The sequence below is a fragment of the Saccopteryx bilineata genome, chromosome 3, assembly GCF_036850765.1.
Source record: "Saccopteryx bilineata isolate mSacBil1 chromosome 3, mSacBil1_pri_phased_curated, whole genome shotgun sequence".
NCBI classification, from domain to species: domain Eukaryota; kingdom Metazoa; phylum Chordata; class Mammalia; order Chiroptera; family Emballonuridae; genus Saccopteryx; species Saccopteryx bilineata.
Window position 1 is genome coordinate 239,244,320 of NC_089492.1, and position 22,516 is coordinate 239,266,835.

At 40.8% G+C, this 22,516-nt stretch overlaps 2 pseudogenes; one reads left to right on the forward strand and one right to left on the reverse strand.

Annotated features, from left to right (window-relative positions):
* The first annotated feature begins 3,206 nt into the window (after window positions 1-3,206).
* On the forward strand, window positions 3,207-5,399 carry LOC136330015 (26S proteasome non-ATPase regulatory subunit 5 pseudogene; annotated as a pseudogene).
* Window positions 5,400-12,168: 6,769 nt separating this feature from the next.
* On the reverse strand, window positions 12,169-22,432 carry LOC136330016 (large ribosomal subunit protein eL42-like; annotated as a pseudogene).
* Between the last annotated feature and the right edge of the window lie 84 nt (window positions 22,433-22,516).

Genomic DNA, 22,516 nt, shown 5'->3' on the forward strand with positions numbered 1-22,516 from the left:
TTCAGCAGACTGAGTAATCCCTTGCTCTAGCCAGAGACCTTGGGTCCAAGCTGGTGAGCTTTTGCTCAAACCAGATGAGCCCACGCTCAAGCTGGCAACCTCAGGGTCTCGAACCTGGGTCCTTCCTCATCCCAGTCCGACGCTCTATCCACTGCACCACTGCCTGGTCAGGACCTATGTGTTTTAATTGAGCAATGTTTCTTAAACAATAGCTGCTCACACACCATTGTTCATGTAACTATTTTCAGGATATAGCCCTATATGCATGCCGATCATATTATCATTTATTTCTTATTTATCTTGGACTTCTTGATTATTATTCAGCCTAATCTGAAATAATATCTATAAAATGATAAGTTGATAAAGTTATCTTCTTCTAATACTATTTAAATGAATTCACAATTATTAAAATAAAGTTTGCCTGCTTACCAACTAAAATGACTTTAGGTACTATCAGAGATATACAAACTTTCCTGAGGCAAACACTGCTTCTTGCAATGCTGCAAATTTAACTTGCCCTGGGGTGGGAACACAAATGATGGTCATATTTTTTTATTTGTCTTCCATTTCCATCCTGAAATGAAAGAAAATAAGTCATTATTTTACTTAGAAGGAGTCTAATACTTCCTGAGCAAATCCCCACTGCACACAACAAGGAGGTTTACAAAACCTTGTTCCAGGGTCACTGAAACATTCCAAGCAAATGAATTGGAATTAAACTTGGCAAAGATTATTAAATGCCACCACCGTTAGACAATTGAAGGTTTCAAGAGCAGAATTCAAGAAAAATAAAAGCAAATTGTTGGAAAGCACCTACAGTGAGAATAATAAAGGATTCAAAAATGTAAGAAAAGTTTCCTGGCATTTGTGCTGCCCAGCTGGAGTTGATAACATTGTTTCTATTCTTTCCTGTAAGTATGTTGGAAGAGGAAGTAGTCGAATTGTCTTTCTTGGCTTTTGAGTGGGAGGAATAGTACAGCATTGTCAGAGATAATGGCAAAAGAAAAAAAAATTATTTATAAACTGCTGAAAAACTAAATTCATATCTCTATGGCAGAGCCCAGATTTGGTTAGGTAGATAATTTGGAATGTGGTCCATTGTATTTCTTACTCTTCTTCTTCTTTTTTTCTTTCTAGTGAAAAGAGGGGAGGCAAAGTGACAGACTCCTGTATGCACCCTGACCGGGGATCCACCCAGCAAGCCCTCTAGGAGTTGATGCTCTTCCCATCTGGAGCTGTTGCTGCATTGCTCAGTAACAGAGCCATTTTTTTAGTGCCTGGGGCAGAGGCCACGGAGCCATTCTCAGCTCCCGAGGCCAACTCGCTAGAACCAATCAAGCCATGGCTGTGGGAGGAGAAGAGAGAGAAAAGAAGAAGGGGAGGGATGGAGAAGCAGATGGTCATTTCTCCTGTGTGCCCTGACTGGAAATCAAACCTGGGACATCCATATGCCAGGCCGGTGCTCTACCACTAAACTAACTGGCCAGAGCCATCCAATGCATTTCAGAGGGAAAAAGTATAAAGAGCATCAAAAAATCGTAACAGCCAAGACCATAGTGGTAAACAGTATAGATTTTTTTTTGAGCTTGTGAAATATAAATATTTACATTTGGTTCAGTTTTAATATATCTTTTTTATATGCCAACAAGTGCTTCCACAATATGATTTCTACCACTTAATTAGTCCTCTCCTTACTTCCAACATATTTGGGACCCATGCTCTATACAAACTGAGCCCAGGTCCAGGGTCACTGACACCAGGATTTCACTTAATTCTGGACTTTATGTAGACCAGAACCTACACATCTTAATACTGCTGATTTTTTGTTTTTTTAAAAAGAAAAATCCTCTGTAGAATTTAGAGCTATGAGAAGTACTGTTTTTTATTGTTGTTTCTTAAGGAAACAGAATCTTTCATAGTAATGAGAACTTCACGATTAAGTGTTCTCGTCTTGCCCTGATTGACTGTATGGCTAGCAACCTAAAATGACAAATCCAATTACTTCCAGTTGCTGTAAAATCATAACAAAAAGATGAGATATCATTTTTCCTCCCTTTCTGGGGGAGGAGGAAACTGTAGAGGTAGGAGAGGGGAGGGTAGCCAGGACTTCCTGCATTATGTTTGATAAGGTCTAAGCTTCCTGCACCTACTTAAAAGAATGTTGTTTTTGAAATGTAGGTTCTTGGAGACTTGTTGGAATGGCCTAAAGGGGAAGAGCTTCCAGTACTGAGAGAGAGGGACTGGAGCAGAGCTGGATTATCAGAGTGGGCAGATGGGCAGTGCTCTGTCTGCTAGCTGTGGCTCTGCACTCGGCTTCCTCAGAGTGGCCTCAAAGTAATAGATATTTTGACAGGCAGTGGCTTTGTGTGTACCTGGGGACTGAATACTAAGCTGCAAATTTTGGTCTGTAGTGAAGGTCTGTCTCACTTGCTAAATTTGGCACAGAAGTAGACACTTTCTTTGGTAAAAGCAGCCACGTTTTAACAGACTATATAGATTAGGGCAGTGTGAGTTTCGGCAGCGCATCAATGGATTGAGGAACTCTCCACACACCCATTCCCCACATCAGTTTTCCTTAATTATTATAAACTTTAAGTTCTTTTTTTTTTCTTTTCTTCTTTTTTTTTTCTCTTCTTCTTTTTTTTTCCTTCTTCTTTTTCTTCTCTTTTTCTTTCTTTTTTTCTTCTTTTCTTTTTCTTCTTCTTTTTTTCTTTTTTCATTTTTCTGAAGCTGGAAACAGGGAGAGACAGACAGACTCCCACAATCGCCCGACCAGGATCCACCCGGCACGCCCACCAGGGGCAACGCTCTGCCCACCAGGGGGCGATGCTCTGCCCCTCCTTGGCGTCGCCATGTTGCGACCAGAGCCACTCTAGCGCCTGGGGCAGAGGCCAAGGAGCCATCCCCAGCGCCCGGGCCATCTTTGCTCCAATGGAGCCTCGCTGCGGAGGGGAAGAGAGAGACAGAGAGGAAGGGGGGGGGTGGAGAAGCAAATGGGCGCTTCTCCTGTGTGCCCTGGCCGGGAATCGAACCCGGGTCCCCTGCACGCCAGGCCGACGCTCTACCGCTGAGCCAACCGGCCAGGGCTAAACTTTAAGTTCTTATGAAGAGTACGTAGGGCCTTATAAAAATAACCATGATTGAATTACCAACCCTGTCAGATGAGAGTCCAAAGGATTTCATCAAGAAAAAGTATTGAAGGAGGTATGTTGGCAAACGACGTGCTAGTCCTGTCCAGGGAGGTGTGGCGGCTGGAAACACACTGGAGGAGATACGCATGCTTCAGTCGGTGCTGCAGGCAGTTCGCTCACGGAGCTCCGCGAGCACGCGGTGGAACTGCGCCTTGGCCCACTTCTCTCCCTGCTCAGTGAGAACCATCGGGAACAGACTACTTTGTGTGCATCCATTCTGGAGAGGTTGTTCCAAGCTGTGGAGCCAGTTCACGTGGCCCAGAACCTCAGGGTTGAGCTGCACAGAGGACTGACTCATGTTTCAGTCGGTTCTGCAGAGGGGACTGATTCTATAAAAATCCTTGCTCTATTCCAGGTTGGAAGAATTGTTGAAAGTTCTGATGCTGTTACTGAGATTCTAAATAATCCTGATTTATTGAAACAAATTGTTTATTGTATTGGTGGAGAGAATCTATCTGTAGCTAAGGTGGCCATTAAATCCCTGTCAAAGACTATCACTGACCCAAGCTGGACTGGAGGCTTTATTTGAAAGCAATCTGCTGGATGATTCGAAAGCTGTAATGAAAACAAATGACATTGTTCAATACAGGGTCTATGAGCTAATTGTGGAGATTCTCGGTCACCAGAATATTTAAACTACTGTACCACCAGTGGATTGGTGACCCAACTCCTCAGTGAGCTGACTGGTGAAGATGTATTGGGCAGGGCAACCTGTATAGAAATGGTGACATCACTGGTATATAGTCATCATGTATGACAGTACCTTGCTTAAGAAGGAGTAATTGATCAATTTCTTTTATATATATATATTTGTTGGGGTAGATTCAGGCTCCTTTCTCTAGCTTCTACAATAGTTGCCAGGAGTTGTGAAGTTTTTTGGAAACCTGGTTATCATGGATAGTCCTTGGCATATCTGTGAGTGTTACCCTGTTTTTGTGGAAAAAGTCTTTGAAATGATAGAAAGTCAGAACTCCACCATGATTGGTGTAGCAGTGGACACGATTGGAATCCTGAGATCCAGTGTTGAAAGGAAAACAGGTTTTATAGAAAACAGGAACTTGGGCCCTGGCCGGTTGGCTCAGCGGTAGAGCGTCGGCCTAGCGTGCGGAGGACCCGGGTTCGATTCCCAGCCAGGGCACATAGGAGAAGCGCCCATTTGCTTCTCCACCCTTCCGCCGTGCTTTCCTCACTGTCTCTCTCTTCCCCTCCTGCAGCCAAGGCTCCATTGGAGCAAAGATGGCCCCGGCGCTGGGCATGGCTCTGTGGCCTCTGCCTCAGGCGCTAGAGTGGCTCTGGTCGCAATATGGCGACGCCCAGGATGGGCAGAGCATCGCCCCCTGGGGGGCAGAGCACCGCCCCTGGTGGGCGTGCCGGGTGGATCCCAGTCGGGCGCATGCGGGAGTCTGTCTGACTGTCTCTCCCTGTTTCCAGCTTCAGAAAAATGAAAAAAAAAAAAAAAAAAGAAAACAGGAACTTGGTTTGAACACTTACTCATGAGAATAAGATATCAACAGAGCTCAAAGTTAAGTGTTTTGATGCAGTTTCATCTCTTCTTCATTTACCACCTGAACAGCAGACTGACGACCTCCTGAGGATGACAGAATCCTGGTTTTCTTCTTTATCTCTGGACCTACTGGAGCAATTCCGTGGCATCATCAGTAATCAACCCTTTTTCCTGAACTACATTGTGCTGCCCTAAATGTGTTCACGGCCATTGCAAGCCAACCTTGGGCTCAGAAACTTATGCTTAACAGTCCAGGTTTTTTTTTTTTCTTTTTTTTTTATTTATTCATTTTTTTTAGAGAGGAGAGGGAGAGACAGAGAGAGAGAGAGAGAGAGAGAGAGAGAGAGAGGAGAGACAGAGAGAGAGAAGGGGGAGAGGAGCTGGAAGCATCAACTCCCATATGTGCCTTGACCAGGCAAGCCCAGGGTTTCAAACCAGCGACCTCAGCATTTCCAGGTCGACGCTTTATCCACTGCACCACCACAGGTCAGGCCAACAGTCCAGGTTTTGTGATGGACCAGTCCATGGAGCATGACAAAGCTTCAAAGGATGCCAGATAGGAACTGGTAAAAGCACTCGCCAATTCCAAGACAGTTGCAGAAGTCTTTGAGAACTCAAATTATTTGAGACTCAGAACTTGCCTGAGTGAAGGTCCATACTATGTGAAATCTGTTTCCACAATAGCAGTGGAAGGAGCTGAATGATTTCTTCTAGGGTTTGGACCATTTTTGGACCAAAACTTCTCCTAAGGCATCTGATTCTCTCGGTATTTTACAAAACTGAGACTTCTTTCCCATCCTCCCCCCGAATTATCATGGATTGTGAAACCTAATTTTATTACCAACATTTGCTATGTTTCTTAATTGAAATATATACAATGTGAAACCAAGAGAGTAGGCAAACTTAGTCATAATTGAAACAGATGTTTTTCACATTCATTTGATGACTGCCTTACTGTTTGCAAGAAGATAGAAGTTTTGTTCTCCTAGAAAATTTTCGTGGACTTACTGTCTTATTTTAAATCTGCTTCAACTAAAATGGAACCAAATTATTTCTCTTCACAAGGTTCTATTTTTCCCCTTCTGATCCCACTTAACAAATTCTTGGATATGAGTATTCTTTGAAAAGTAATATGGGATCTTAAAATTATGTTCTCTAGTCTAAGAATAAATACTTTTCATAAGCTCTCTTGATAATTTTTTTTTACTATATTTCCTTAAAAAAAAGTAAACCATTTAAAAATGTTTCTAGTATTCTTTGATATTTTTTCTATTTATCAATGAATTTTACTCTGTTATGGTTTGGGGGAAGGAGGAATGATAACATGCTAATCCAGAAAGTTCTTCAAATTGGCTTTTTTTTATTGGTGGATCATCTATTTTGAGGGTTTTGCTTTTTTTTATTTTTCAAATCCATCAAATCAATATTGAGTTGATCAGAGAGAGGAAACGGACTCCTAATAACCAGACTCAGAAGAGATGCTAAATACATATAAACCAGGATGTCATCTCATTAATTGACAAAGGGTGCACTTTTTTTCATTGTAGAAAATCGTTCCAACCTGTTTTCCAGTGCCTTGCTTTTTAAAGGGTAAAGCCCTCTACATACTATCTGCCAATTCAGAGGTTTCTCAGGCAGAAACTCTGATAACTCTGTTATCAGAATATTACAGTTCAGAATCTAGGTAGGCTTCTTTTAAGTAAGCCAAGGTGACATTGATCGACCATCCCTACTCTGTGACAAAGTGGCTCTAAGAGACTGGAATGTTCTTGTCTCCAGATTGAGCATTTCTTTTCTGTCATCTCTGGTATCTCTGAGTATACTTTTTCCATGTTTCCATAACTATTTAGGCTACAACCAGCTCTTCTTGGCCTGGAAGAAACATTCTACCTCTTTAAAGAAAGTGACTTTTGTTTATTCTCACTTATGACATTGATTTTATTTATTTAATGCCAGAGTTCAGAGGCCTGCCTCTCCTATGATAGCTGACATACACATACTGATTTTGTGCCTATAACATTTTTTAAAAGTTAAATAAAATTTTCAAATTGTTATTTAAAGAAAAAAATATTGAAATGTGATATTTCCTACATCTTACTTTTATTAGTTATCTATGGCTGTGTAAAAATATTACTGCAACTGAGTGGCTTTAAACATGACTCATTTATCATTTCATAGTTTCTCTGGGTCATGAATCTGGTTGTAGCTTAGCTCAGTTCTCAGCTTCATGACCTCACACAGGCTGTGATTAAGAGCCAGCCAATGGTTGGGCTCTCATCCGAGGTTTGACTAGAGAAGGATCTTCTTCCAAGTTCACATCACTATTGTCAGGTTGTTGGACAGAGGGCCTCAGCGCCTCCCACTGCTGCACTGCTGTCTTCAGTTCCTTGCCACGTGGACCTTTCCATATGGTGACTAACTTCATCAAAGCCCTCAAGGTGAGAGACTCAATTGGGAGAGTCTAGCAAGATCAAAGTTACAATCTCACGTAATGCTTAAGAAGATAACACGGGAAGAGCCCTCTGCCTTCCACCTAGTTGCCTAAAAGCAGGTTGTAAATCTGTAAAAGTATTTCCCCTCCTCTCTTACCAAGAAGGACAAAAGTTAATTTACTGGAGACAACTCTAGAACCTTATTAGCCCAGAGGCACCTAAGGAATCTACATAACAAACTTTACTAACCAGCTTCCTCATTAGCGCCCCCATATGTTGGCCTTCCTATGATTTGCCACCCTGGGAATTCAAAGCCCATTCCCTCTGTCCTGTCACTTCTCTAAACATTTATTGTTCTTTTAAGATGCTATATAAGTCCAAGTTCTAACCACTGCTTTGCACATCTCTCAGTGCTCCCATTTGTGTAAGCATGATGCATGTGTTAATAAACGTCTGCTTGTTTTTTTCTTAATCTGTCTTTTGTCAGTCTGTTTTATAGAACTTCAGCCAATAAACCAAAGATGGATAAAAGAAAAAAGTAATTTTTTTCCTTCCCTGCATTGCTCAGCAAATACTTTGGACTGGATGTGACAATATTTCTACTTTTCAGACGAGGAAAGTGGTACAGGAGAAGTTAAGTAACTTATCAAACATGTCGCTGTTAGCTTGTAATAGAGCTATTATCTGTACCCTGCTCTGTCTAATCTGAAACTTGTGCCCTTAGCTTTTATTGCCTTCTTCATTAAAAAAAAATAATAATAATAGTTATAGTTCTCAACTAGGCCTTTACCTTGGGTTTCAGTTGTTACCTTTTTAATAGATTATATTTTCCCAGAATATGAATATGGTCTTCCTCAGCTAGCAAAATAATCCATTACCAAATGGTTTCTTGGAAAATATGGTGATTTTGTGGAAGCTCATCCTTGGTGTTATCCAACTTGATTTTGTGCTTCTCTGCTTTTCCTCTGGGGAGCTTCTCTGGCATTTCTCTCTGAAGCATATTCTGGCTCAGTGAAGCCTTTCAAGTACCCCTGAACTGCCTCCGCCCACCCATAGTCTGGCCTTGTGTCCAGTACACATCAACTTCTTTGCCTTTGAGGGTGTAGTCTTCCCTGGCCACAAAATGTAATAACTATTTTCCTTTCCCTTTCTTCCCACTCTAGTTTCTTTCTGGTCTCCATAAGTGGCCCCTCCCACCCTGAAATCCAAATTACACTGCTTTTAGAGAAAACCCTGTGCCCATCTGAAAACTTCCTTTCCTTCCAGCAGACCTCTGGCTGCTACATTCACATTTTACTATAGATAGTTATCATCACTGTTTGAGGTCTCACAGTTGACTCCATTGATTCAGAACAACACATTAAAGCCAAGATTCTGGCCTACAAAACATTTCCTCAATAGCCTGATATGAAACAAGACAATCACACTGAGGCCTTTGACCCAGGCTGCACGAGCCCATGGAACTTAATTGTTTGGTGATTTCCTGTACTTGAAGAACAAATGCTTCCTTTTCCAACAATAGACTCACTAAAGCCTCCATCAATGCAATGAAATTAGGGACTTGAAGAGCAGTTTGTATTCACATAACACTGAGTGGTAATTTAGACCTTGATGTTTGGAGGATCACAAAGGGAACTACAGGCTTTCCCAGTGTGCAAATGTTTGATTATAGTTCTGAATATTTCTGGAAAGGCTGTGGCCCTCCTATCAATCACTCCTTGATTTTTTTTTTTTTTTTTTGCATCCTATGAAGTTCAGAGCCTCTTTCCGACAAAGGAGAAAAAGGTGGGTGTGAACAGTATGCAAAAATAAGCTACCAAGGAGACCAAACTCCTAAGCATAAATAGAAGAGCCTTCAAGAATTGAATTTTGACTAACCAAACAGCTTTTCATTTTGCCTTATCCTGACAAAGATGCTTTCTTCAACTAAACTTTAGTAAGACTCCTCTAAGCCTTCTTCTCAACGAGGCCTTTCCCTTGGGTTTCAGTGTCTGCTTTCGTTGGCCTACATTGCCCAATTTTAGCAAGAATCCTGTTAAGTCAGTTTAGAAGGAATACTCCACCTTTGATATCTGATCAAATTCCTCATCTACCACCATCTTGCAGGTGATACCTGACCACCCTGGCCTACAATTACCTAAATACTAGTAGGTCAGTTTAGCAAGAAATATCTTACCCCTTTAGTAATTCTCTCTTCACTGACTTGACACCATCACCCACATCCAACCCCCACCCCACCCCACCCCATCCTGCTCTTTGCCTATAAAACCCCAATTTTCCTTATAGTCTTGATAAAGACTAACTGGAGCTTTAAGCAAACATAATCAGTAGAAAGGTCTATGAGAGGAGCTAGGGCTTATGGAAATTCTCACATTATACACAACTGGGAAAACCCTACATATGAGAACCCTGCTGGAAGAACTCTGTGTATTTATTTATTTATTTATTTATTTTCAGAGACAAAGAGAGAGTCAAAGAGAGTGATAGACAGGGACAGAGAGATGAGAAGCATCAATCATTAGTTTTTCATTGCGAGTTGCAACACCTTAGTTGTTCATTGATTGCTTTCTCATATGTGCCTTGACCATGGGCCTTCAGCAGACTGAGTAACCCCTTGCTCGAGCCAGGGACCTTGGGTCCAAGCTGGTGAGCTTTTGTACAATCCAGACGAGCCCGCGCTCAAGCTGGTGACCTCGGGGTCTCGAACCTGGATCCTCTGCATCCCAGCCCAATGCTCTATCCACTGCGCCACCGCCTGGTCAGGCAGAACTCTATGTTTATAATGAAGCTTTATGATACTGACTCTCCTTCCCTGAACTTCCTTTCCCCTTCTATAAATAGCCCTCCATCTTGGCACGAAGGTCAGAGTGTGCACGTGGCTTGCTGTGTCTGCTTGCACTGGGTTGTAACCCTTTCTTGTTCCCAATTAAATCCTTTTTGGTGATGAAAACATCTAGTTGATGATATTTTTCAGTAGACAGTCCAAATTGAGCCCAGTTCTATACTGAGGTCTCTTTCCCCCTTATTGCAATAGGTCTTAAATAAAATGTTTATACCACATTAACTACTTCCCAACCCTGTTTTTTCTTTGACATGCACTGCAGTGGTTTTATGTTGTAGTCACATTGACTTATTCTCCACTTCTGAGGACATTTCTTGCTTTACCACACCTCCCTGCCTTTATACCTGCCTAGGAATGTCCTTGTTTTACTTCTCTGGCTGGTTGACTTTTAGTCATTCTTTAAAACCAAGCTTATATCATTTATTAACCAGGTCCCTTCCGCTCCATTTCTGAAATCACTACCAGAGCTCAGACCCTCAACATTTCTTGGTTGGATGGCTGCCAACAACTTGTACTTACCAGGTCTCTAATGTTGAACTCCTTTAAATTTATCTTCTACCACCAACCAGAGCAATTTATTTAAAACACAAATTCGGTCATCTTATCCCTTACTTGAATTTTTAAAGTCTTTCCATCAACTACAAGGCAGAGTTTAATCCCATTAACATAGACTATGAAGGTGATTCTTTTTTTTTTTTTTTTTTTTTTTTGTATTTTTCTGAAGCTAGAAACAGGGAGAGACAGTCAGACAGACTCCCGCATGCGCCCAACCGGGATCCACCCGGCACGCCCACCAGGGGGCGACGCTCTGCCCACCAGGGAGCGATGCTCTGCCCCTCCCGGGCATTGCTCTGTTGCAACCAGAGCCACTCTAGCGCCTGGGGCAGAGGCCAAGGAGCCATCCCCAGCACCCGGGCCATCTTTACTCCAACGGAGCCTCAGCTGCGGGAGGGGAAGAGAGAGACAGAGAGGAAGGAGAGGGGGAGGAGTAGAGAAGCAGATGGGCGCTTCTCCTGTGTGCCCTGGCCGGGAATCGAACCCGGGACTTCTGCACACCAGGCCGACGCTCTACCACTGGGCCAACCGGCCAGGGCCTATAAAGGTGATTCTTGAGCTTCCTCCTGCCCAAGTCTATGTCTTCTTTTTTCTTTTTAAGTTTAAAAGGTCTTATATTTATTACTAAACCACCCTGATATGGCAGAAAAAAATATCATAGGCAAAAATCACTTTTCCAGTAATTTCCCAATTAACGCACTCAACTGTCCTGACAGTGCTCTTTTCAGTGATTTGGTAAGATGCAGGCAATGTGGACACAGCATAAATGTGAGCCATCTCATGTATGGTTCCTTATAGACCCGGTTTGGTTGTACTCCAATGTCTCCTCGTAGAGTTGTATCTACACAGGAGGAAATTGCAAGTTACAAAGGTAGACTTAATCTCAATTTAGCTGCTCTCATATATCACAAACTTTGCCTTTTATGTACCAGGAAAACCTTGAAAAACAAAGGGTCCTGCTTTTCCTTCCTCTGTCAAGTTTGGAGCTCTTTTTCCTCTTTTTTAAAATTTATTTATTGATTTCAGCAAGAGAGGAAGGGAGAGAGAGAGAGAGAGTGGAATTCAAGATGTTCTTGTATGTGCCCTGATAGGGGATCGAACCAGCAACCTCTGTGCTTCAGGACGATGCTCTAACCAACTGAGTTACCCAGCAAAGGCTGCCATTTCATTTTTGATCCTCTTTCTTTCCTGCTACTTTTCCCTCCAGTACAACCAAATCGTATGAGCCTCCCTCTAATACATATTTTATGCCCCTTCTTTACAATCAAATTATTTCTATTTTATATCTTTAGGTAAGCTGGCTTCCAAGAAATATTTCCTAACTGTATCTCTTAAAATATATAGAAATATTATATATATATATGATTATACCCTCTCTATATACATATGTACATAATATCCTATATATATATCACCACTTCTGCATTTACTGTATTGTTTTATATTTATTAACTTTTCCCCATCCCCAACAAGATGATCGCATTCTAAGGGCATGGACCAGGTCCCCTCAGTAGCTGACCTACTATATAGTACAATGTAATCCCAATAAAATATGTATTAAGTGAAGGAATAAAATAAACACTAGAAGGTCCTTTTTTAGCATAACCTCAGAATTTTATTGTTTTCATAATAAAAATATGAAGCTTAGAACTGAATTACTTGGCTCTTCCTCTGCTTATCTCCTCCTAATTCAAAATGTTTGCATCTCTTAATAGCCAGCATTTTCTTAGATCAGCAGTTAGGCTCAATGCATTCAAGCCTCAGCAGAATTTTCTTCGTAGTTTTATACTTTTTGCTGAAAACCAACTTAGTCTGTCCACCATAACTACTGTGCTTCCTGTCATAACGCCTCTTTCCCTGCACATGCAGGGAACCCTTGCCCTTCTTGTACTGTGTCACTTAGTGAGCTTGGTGCTTGCCACACTTCCAGAAAGTCTGGCAGGTTTTAAGAACATCATGTTGGTGAAAGAGCTATCAGCACGAAAAAAATAGAGTTAGAGTTCCCTTATATTACAAGTACCTTTCTCTGCATAACATATTTCAACAACTGGGGGGTTTTATTTGGGTTATTAAGCTCCTCTTTTTAATTTATCAACTCTCAAAGAGGGAAACCATTAGTCACCCACAGTTCAGTGTGCATTACTTCAAGCTTCTGAACACCTGGCTCAGGTTAGGAGGAGTTGAGCGATTAACTGGAGTGGAGTAGTATACTACTACTACTATTCTTACTGGCTGCATAACACCTTTGAATACTCATCTTGTGTTTGGTGATTTCTCTGCCCTATTGATAGAAGCCAAACCTGACTTTCTTAACATTTCTTGCAGTTAGGCTCCTCTGATCTGATATGTTTGCCCCCGATTTTGAAATGAAGGTTAGGGAGGTAAAGAAGCAGGCAAGACCCAGTCTAGTGAGAGTGAAGCAGATGCATTTGAATTCCTGGGGATCAGTAGCAAAGATTCTATTAGGACAGTCCATGCCTCACTTTAGAGTGAGTGGCAGAGGCTGTAATGTTTCTCTGGTGGAGCTTTTCTCACCTTCTGGGCGACTCTGTGAATTTCTTAATGTCCTTTAATATTCCTTTTCTGCTTAAACTAGCTAGACCAGGGGTCCCCAAACTTTTTACACAGGGGGCCAGTTCACTGTCCCTCAGACCGTTGGAGGGCCAAACTATAAAAAAAACTATGAACAAATCCCTATGCATACTGCACATATCTTATTTTAAAGTAAAAAAACAAAACAAAACGGGAACAAATACAATATTTAAAATAAAGAACAAGTAAATTTAAATCAACAAACTGACCAGTATTTCAATGGGTACTATGGGCCTGCTTTTGGCTAATGAGATGGTCAATGTCCGGTTCCATATTTGTCACTGCTAGCCGTAACAAGTGATATGACGTGATTCTGGAGCCGTGATGCGTCCAACTTGTGTCACCGGAAGTAGTACTGTATGTGAGCAACGCCCTGCTTTGCGGCGCAGGCATATACAGTACTCCAGAACCACCATTGAAAGAGGTGCCCCTTCTGGCAGTGCGGTGGGGGCTGGAAAAATGGCCTCAGGGGGCGCATGCGGCCCATGGGCCGTAGTTTGGGGACCCCTAAGCTAGACTATATCCTACACATTCTGATACTGTTGACTAATAGAAGTAGGGAGGAAGAAGGCAGTACTTATGGTGTTTTAGGCAAGACAAGCCAAAAGGATGGGGGATTTTGGACAGGGGAACAGCAATATAAAGAGCACAAATTTTTGGAGGAGCGGGGGAATCACCAAGCTTTGCTACTTGGTTAATTTTGTTTATGGTCCTGGTAGAGCCACTGTGGGCCTAAAATTAATTCCTTAAATATCTTTAGTGAGTGAGATATATGCTGAGGAATACTGATATCAATTCATTTAGAAAGCTGCAGACTTGAATCTTTTCCAATGTGTTCAAGCACCTTGGTCCAGCGAACCCCGGACTCTTCTAATGCAGATCAGTCTCTCTAAATTGGTGTAGCTTTTTCTTGTGTAATAGCTCTTCCTCTTTTCACGTGGAAGAAGAGGGAGTGAATGAAGGATAATGATAGATACGTGAATTCCAAACTGCCCTCTTGATGTTCCACTTATCTGTCAGACCTCACCCTTACTGGACTATTGCCCCTGAGACAGAGGAATTCCAAAAAGTTGACAACCCGCCCCAAGGAGGGGCTCCGGACATACCAGGACTTTTGGTTCAACACCCACATGCTCGAAGCCCCCCAAGGAGGAGCATTCCGGACATACCAGGACTTTTGCCTCAGTATCCCCTCAGGCTCTCCCAAACACTATATAACTGGCCCCTAGTCTGTAACCGGTGCTCTTCTCCCCCAGGAGAAGTGCCCGGCAGGGTTCCTTTCTTCCTTTCAATAAAGCCTGTTACTCTGGTCTTTCGGACTCCCATGGATTCCAACAGATAAGAGGGAAGAGCAGCAGCAGAAGCAGATTACAAAGAAAGGAAATAAGGAAGGGAAAATAATGTATGAAGGAGAGAAGGCTGGAAGAGAAGATAAGCAAATGTCCATTTGGAAGAGGAGCAGTTTCCTTTTTCTGTTAACTGTCTCTTCTCTTTTCAGCTTTCCTCTCCCTCTAAGACATTCATTCAGTACTAAAGATATCTTCATTTGGAAAGCTTTCCAGACCTGTGGTGGCGCAGTGGATAAAGCATCGACCTGGAACGCTGAGGTCGCCGGTTCAAAACCCTGCACTTGTCTGGTCAAGGCACATATGGGAGTTGATGCTTCCTGCTCCTCCCCCTTTCTCTCTCTGTCTCTCTCCTTTCTAAAAAATGAATAAAAATAAATAAATAAAAGCTTTCCAGAACATATATTTACTTGAAAACATTAAATGCTAAATTGCTCTCCTATAAATGCCAACTTAGAAATAGGCCATCTAAATAAGTGTGGGATTTTGGTGGGAAGTATATTCATTTATCCAACAAATACCTACTGAGATCCTTTATGTGCCAAGTACTAAGCTCGAGAGTAATTGCTGAATAAGATAGATAAAGGCGCTTGGGCACTTTCATTAGCATGGAGCTCATCTATACTCTCATGTTTCATAATCTATTAAAATAAATGTCTTCTCTTAGAATTATAGCAGTGGTAAAATGGCAGATTAAAGTGTCTATCCCAAGGTTACATACAGGTAGGCACTTAGTATAATTGCTTTGTGATGATAAAGTGATGATATTATTAAAACTCTAAGTATAGGCAGGGTAATTTCTTGAAGTTTTTAAGGCAATGGAAAAAATAATTTTTTATCAAGAATATTGGAAAGAACGATAAATCAATCAATTGAAACCTTCTAGCTAGACAAATAGATGTATTTAACCTGTGAGTACATTATTAGTGTTATTGAAGATATTCTTTCTGACTCCTGATGTTTCTTCTGTTTGACAAGGGCCCATTAGTGTATTTATAAGTACAGTGCATCTGATCTTCTGTCAACTCTGCACTCATTCCACTCTACAAGTGAAAAAAAGAAATTGAGTGTGAATAACCCAGCTTCTTCCTCCTGGGATAGAGCTGAAGAGAGGGAGTGTGTGTTTATCTTTCTGCTCCTCTAGGGACAGTGACTACCCATGCCGGGGGCAAAGGAAAGCTCTGCCCTGCAACTAGGGAGATGCAGCTGAATCATTCTGGACTCAGTCTTAGGAAGTCCACTTGCTCAGACATCATTCCTCCGATCTAAACTTTATCAGTAATAAAGGTGATTTCTTTTGGCTCCTACTGCCTTACTCTTATGTCTTGTTTTCCCATTTATTTAAAAATCAGGTGAGGAAAAGAGGTTCATTATTGGTCCTTTAAGTCAAATAAAAATTGTCTCAACGAGTAAGTAAAGAAGAGAAAGCCAAAACTCTGACATCAACCTGAATTTTGAATCCTGGCTGTGTAGTCTTGGTTAAGTCACCTAGCCTCAGAGAATCTCATGTCTTCTTTGGCACCTTGGAGTACTATGTCTAATATTGATGAAAGATAATGTATATAAAGTCTGAGCATAATGCCTGGTATTTAATACACAGTAACTGGTGGGAGTGGAGGGGAGAAGGTGCTGATTTGGGATATCCAACACTGGGACAGTTACAAAGTATTTCTGCTTTCAAAAAAACTTCTCTCTTTAAGTAAAAAATAACACTGACCAGGCTATGGTGCAGTGGATAGAGTGTCGGCCTGGGATGCAGAGAACTCAGGTTTGAAACCCCCAAGGTCACCGGCTTGAGCAAGGGGTCATTCACTCCCTGGTCAAGGCACATATGAAAAAGCAATCAATGAACAACTAAGGTGCTGCTACAAAGAATCGATGCTTCCCATCTCTCTCCCTTTCTGTCTGTTCCTGTTTATTACTCTCTCTCTCTCTTTCTCACTAAAATAAAAAAAAAGAAATAATACTAAAATTTTATTAAAAAAATATATATATATATTTTTACCAATTAACTAAAAATACATTCCTCACATAAAATGTTGCATGTTTTAAAATAATTTGGTAACTCAAAATGTTTTTTGGAACTCAGAGGAAATAATGAGGACAGTTGGAGTGCAAGTTATAGTTTCCAGTTCATTCATCTCCCTTGATGATCGCAGAGAAAACCTTTACTGGTAGCGATGAGGTCTTCCTTTTAGTCAGGCATGATAGGAGGTGTGCTGAGAAAGAATAAAGCAGCATCTTGCTTTTGCAGACTGTTTGTGTCCCCTCATTTTTAAAGCTAATGTTCCAGTATGAAATTGTCTGTGAGTCAACATAAGGTATCTGTCCTTTTTTTACCCCCATAGGCATCTTTCTGAAAACGGTTTTCATCATCCTTGCCCATCTCTGCTGACTTCAATTCATCACTGGCAAGCATGTGAAGTGTTTTGTGGCGGGATAACAGTTTTATGAAAAGAATCCAGCTATGTTTCTATTATTTTTCTGATGCATGCTTTCCAAGGTTCATTGAGTCTGGAGATTCTCATGTTTATCTCAAATAAATGAAAATCTCCTTTATCAATTTGTGACCCATAACAGCATTGAAAAGTAACATAAATTTATTCAATTTAGATTATGCTATTTGTTAAGATAATACTTTTTCACATTTTCTTTGCTGTCCTTGAAATTTATATTTAGAGTATTTTCTCTGGAAACTGACTGTTTAGGTAAAAAGCAAGGAAGAATCTTCCCTTTGTCTGTTAGTGCTTGCATAGTTTATATCATTCTTAAACAAATCTACCAATCAGCAACTACATAAATAAAACTGGAACTAAAGAAACAATAATTCTTTTGTGCTCACAAGTGGAGACAGTGTGTTTTTTGCAAAGCATTAGTGAGCAGTTACTAAGATTATAAGCACGATTTTAAGAACTGTATGCTTCAGCATTCTATAATGCAGGGCTCATACAAGGAGCCAGCCTATGCAGAGAGGGAGTTCTTCTGGAGTGGAGCAGTCATTCACAATGGAAGCCATGCGAGTACATCAAGTGCCTCAAATAAATGCCTGAAAACATGTACCTGGTCAACCAAGGATATTTCAGTAACTGAATTCAGTTTGATTTCTGACACTAACGTTATAAAATCAAGCAATTTTTCCCCTTACTCTTAACCAAATTACCTAAAATAAAATGTTTTCTTATTGACTCCCAGGGAATCAGGTGTCACAATTCTTTGTCTCTAGCATCTTCTCTGGTTTCCTCCAATGGGGAATGACATATTTACTGAACTAATTGTGCTAATAAATATTGGAATTCTTTTAGTGGCAAGCACCAAAAACTCAACTCAGAATGGCTTAAATAAAAATATGAATTTACTGGTTTACTTTAGTCCAAGTAATATAACTTTAGGCATGGCTAGATTCTCAAACCAATGCTGCTCAAAAGTATAAATACAATAAAAGCCACAAATGTGGACCACATATGTAATTTAAAATACTCTACTAGCTATCTAAAAAAGGAAAAACACATAAAATTATTTTTGCTAATATATTTTAGTTAGCTCAGTATATCTAAAATATCATTCCAACATGTAATCAATATAAAATATAAGTGAGAAATTTTACATTCTTTTTTATTCATGCTAAATCTTTGAAATCAGTGTGATTTTACATGTATAGCACATCACAATTTAGACTAGCCACATTTTAAGTGCTTACTAGCCGTGTATGGCTAGTCACTACCATACTGGACAGTGCGGGTCTCCAGTGCATCAGGCCCTGGCCAGTTTGCACAGTGACAGAACTCTGACCAGGCATTTGGCAGTCTCCAGTTCGATTCCTGGTCAGGGCACATGGAAGTACTGACCATCTATCTGCTTCTTTCTCTCTCACTCACCCTCTTGCAGCCATGGCTCAATTGATTGAAGTGCATTGGCCCGGGCACTGAGGATGGTTCCGTGGAGTCTCTGCATCAGGTGATGAAAATGGCTTGGTTGTGAGCATGGGACCCAGATGTGCAGAGCATCGGCCCCAGATAGGGGTCGCCGGGTGGATCACTAGTCAGGGCGCATGTGGAAGTCTGTCTCTCTGTCACTCCTCCCCTCACTTAAAAAACAAACAAACAAACAAACAAAAAATACTATGTGCTAGGAAGGTACATCTTACTATTGCTCCACTTCACTTTTCTCTCTGCATGTAGCCTCATCTGGCTTACTCCTAGTTATTCCCAGAGTTCAGTTTTATACATCCTGCCTTTGGTGGTCTTTTTGCCTCCTCAGCCTTATTTACTAGAGACATGGTGGTGTTTGAACTGGTGTTCTTTACCATAAACATTCTAAAAGAAAGGCTACACCAGTACAAATTCATTATTATTAATAAGGGAAAACTCAGGTACTGATCCATACAGAAGGTAAGATTTCACCAACTCCCAGCTCCGACACCTATCCAAGCTCTTTCAGACATAGAAAAGACACAGAGGATTAGTTGTGTTATCTACACAATAAAGGTAACATTTATGAAACAGTAGAACTATGTCTACATTTAGAGGGGAAATTGTTGCAGTTTACATTTGTTCTACCTCAAGAGAATTGGGGAATTTTTTGTCTTTAGAAAGTTGAAATATAACACATGCAACAGTGAACGCCATAAGGGAAAAACAGTGGAAAGAAAGTTGGGAAGGCTGGAATCAGAGCAGTCGTAAATGCTGATCTGCACCAGATACTGTTCTAAGCACTATATACACATTTTCTATTTAGTCCTCATATAATTCCATGATGTTACTGCCTCTTGTGTTGTTATAATTCCAATATTACAGACAAAGAAACTGAGCTTAGTGAAACGAAAAATAATTTTTCCAAGGTGATTGCATAAGTATGTCTTAGTGCTGACCCCAAGTTTTTAACTATTATGCTATAAAGTCCTCTAGTAAATGTGATATCTTTTAAAATATGTAAGAAGACACACAGGAAACTATGTCTAACTCCAGAAAGGACCAGAATAAAGCAGAGTAAAGCTTTTACAATGGCTGAAATCTGCTCAGCCAATCTTACTATATCATAATTGATTTTATTGTATGTGAGTGTGATGATAGCCAGAATCACTGACTTGATCATACCAGTAGGGTTGAAAATAATTCAGATTTCCCTAGTGTTCTTAAAATACTGGCCCTTACACATTGTGGTAAGAACAGTCAAGAAATAAAGAAGGGGGAGGAAGATGGAGGGGAAAAAATAGTAGGTAGATGACAGGTAGTTATTTAATACATTCAAAATAATACTGCTAACAATGATAAAAGGCCAACAGCAAAAATAGCTAATATTTATTGAGTAGTTATCATTTGTAAAACCCCTGAATTATTAAATTTTATCCTCTCAACAATCTATAACATAGGTGCCATTATTGCTCTCATTTAGGTTTCCTGATTGTAGAAAGTAATGGCTACATGATTTTATTAGAAATTTTAAGCTTTCTCATCATTTTCCTTGGAAACGTCTTCTACAATGCCCTTCAGTAACTTTTATTGTTCTTTCTTCTTCAAAAGTTCTTTGGCTTCTATGACACGACATATTCTCATTCTCCTCCTACCTCCATTGGCCCTTCTTTCTGTCCTCTTCCTTGGTATTCCTTTTCCACTTTTCTCTTTTAAAATTTGTTTTCTGATCTCAGTCTGTTCTTCTTCTCCTCAGTTTTCCCTACTCTCATAGCTCAAGAGACATCTGTTTTCATACCTCAAATTTCCATATAGATGCTAATGATTCCAAGTTGGCTTACTGGATGGACATTTCTATCCAAATGAACTACAATACACTTTGAACTCTACTTGGGCAAAACTGAATTCTTTACTTCTTCCTTAAATCTCTTCTTCTTATGTGCTCTTACTCAGTAAATGTTATCTCTGGCTCCACCCTCTCTTTCATCCTGTAACCAACAAATAGCTGAGTCAACTCCACCTCCTAATTACCTCTCAAAGTGGTCCACTTCTCTTCATTTGGACCGCCACTACCTTAGTTCACGTCCTTTCCTTTTCTTACTTAGTATGCTAGAAACTGTTAGTTGACACCTAGAATATTCATTATTCCTTAATTTATGGTAATAAACCCATTTTTTGATTGGGCACATGGCCTCAAGGAATAAAAAGTATATTTATTAATTATCCTTGCAGCTAGGCAATGGTCATGTGTCTAAATTCTGGCTAATGGGATATGAGCTGCAGTGATGTGAAATTGCCATGTCATGAACTTAAAGAGGGCCTGGCAGGTTGGCTTAGTGGTAGAGCATGGGCCCGGTGTGTGGATGTCTTGAGTTTGATTCTCAGTCAGGGCACACAGGAGAAGTGACCATCTGCTTCACTACCACTACCCTCCTTTCTCTCTCCCTACACCCCTCTCCTGCTGCAATGGCTTGATTGGTGCTGCCATGGCTCGACTGGTGCAGCCATGGCTCAAGTGGCTCCAACAAGTTGGCTCTGGGAGCTGAGGATGGCTCTGGGCCTCCCACCTAAGGTGCTAAAACTAGTTTGGTTGCTGAGCAATAGAGAAACGCCCCAGATGGGCAGAGCATCACCCCATAGGGGGCTTGCCAGGTGGATCCTGGTCAGGATACATGCTGGAGTCTGTCTCTCTGCCTCCCCTACTCTCACTTAATTAAAATAATAATAAAATAATAAAACTTAAACAGAAATGTACCCCTATATCCCTGTTTCTACCTCTTATGCTGTACATGTATGTGATAAACCATCTTGGAACATGCAGATAAGGGCAACACCGGAAAGTCCATGGCCTGAAACTACTCTACCAGCCCTGGATTGCTTATGCCCAGACTAAATGAGAAATAAGCTTTTATCTTGTGCACAGCCCTGTATTATCTTGTGCATATCTGGTTTCTGTACAGTAACCAGATTTATAGCCTAATACCCTTTGAATAATACAACAGTCTTTTTGATTGGTCTTCCTGCCCCCACTTATAACTTCTCTTATCTGTTTTCTTCCTGAAAAGTCAGAGTAATCATTGCAGAATTCTGACTTGCTCAGATCGTTCCTTGCCAACCTCCCCTTTCCCATGCCGTTTCTTTCCGTGTGTACTTTATATTCCATAGCTTGCATACCAGACCCTTCATTACAATGGACTCTGCTTTATCTCTCCAGTCTCACTTCTATTCATTCCCTACCTTGCATGCCAAGCTCAAATCACATACAGCAATTCATAGTCTCACAGAATAAGCCAAGTTCTCAGACCTCAGTGCAGCTGTACATGCTGTTTACTCTGCCTGGAATGCCCAGGCCCCACCCTCACTAGTTTCTCTGCCTGGCTGGTTTCTATTTCTCCTTTAAGATTCAGTTCACCTCCTATTAAAAGTTTTTTCTTTTTTTGCCCACCGAAGAATTGGTGCTAGTTCCTTCTTATGTATTCCCAAAGTATTCTGTACATACTTTTTTTTCTAAATAATTTATTTGCTTGCCTATCCTCCCCCCCCCCCCCCCGTCTGTCCCCTATCAACTTCCTGGAGAGCAAGAATTATTTTCTTATTAATACTGTGTCACCATGCCTTTGCACAGACCTTGGCACACAGTAGTACTCAAAAACTATTTATTCAGTGAGTGAATAAATCGATGAATGAATAGATACCATGGAGTCATGAAAATAGCATTTGAACAGAATATAGAGACCTGAGGTTTGTACCTGGTTCTGCCACTGGATGGTTTGAGTTAAAATCATTTCACTCCGCTTCAATGGAGCTAGATAAGTCTCAGGTTCCTTCCAGGTTTGTGATTTACAAATATCCCTTAATAGGGATAAGTAAAGTATGTATACTTACAGAACTGATAACCTTAAGGGTCTGGTTAGGTAATTCTTGACTAAAAATGTACTTGGAAAAAATGTCAAATAAAAAAAGTGAACTTTGTCTGACCTGTGATGGCACAGCGGACAAACCGTCGACCAGGATATCTGAGGTCTCCAGTTCAAAACCATGGGCTTGCCAGTCATGGCCCATATGAGAAGCTACAACTATGAGTTGATGCTTCCTGCTTCTCTCCCACCGTCTTTCTCCCTCTCTTCTCTCTCTAAAATCAATAAA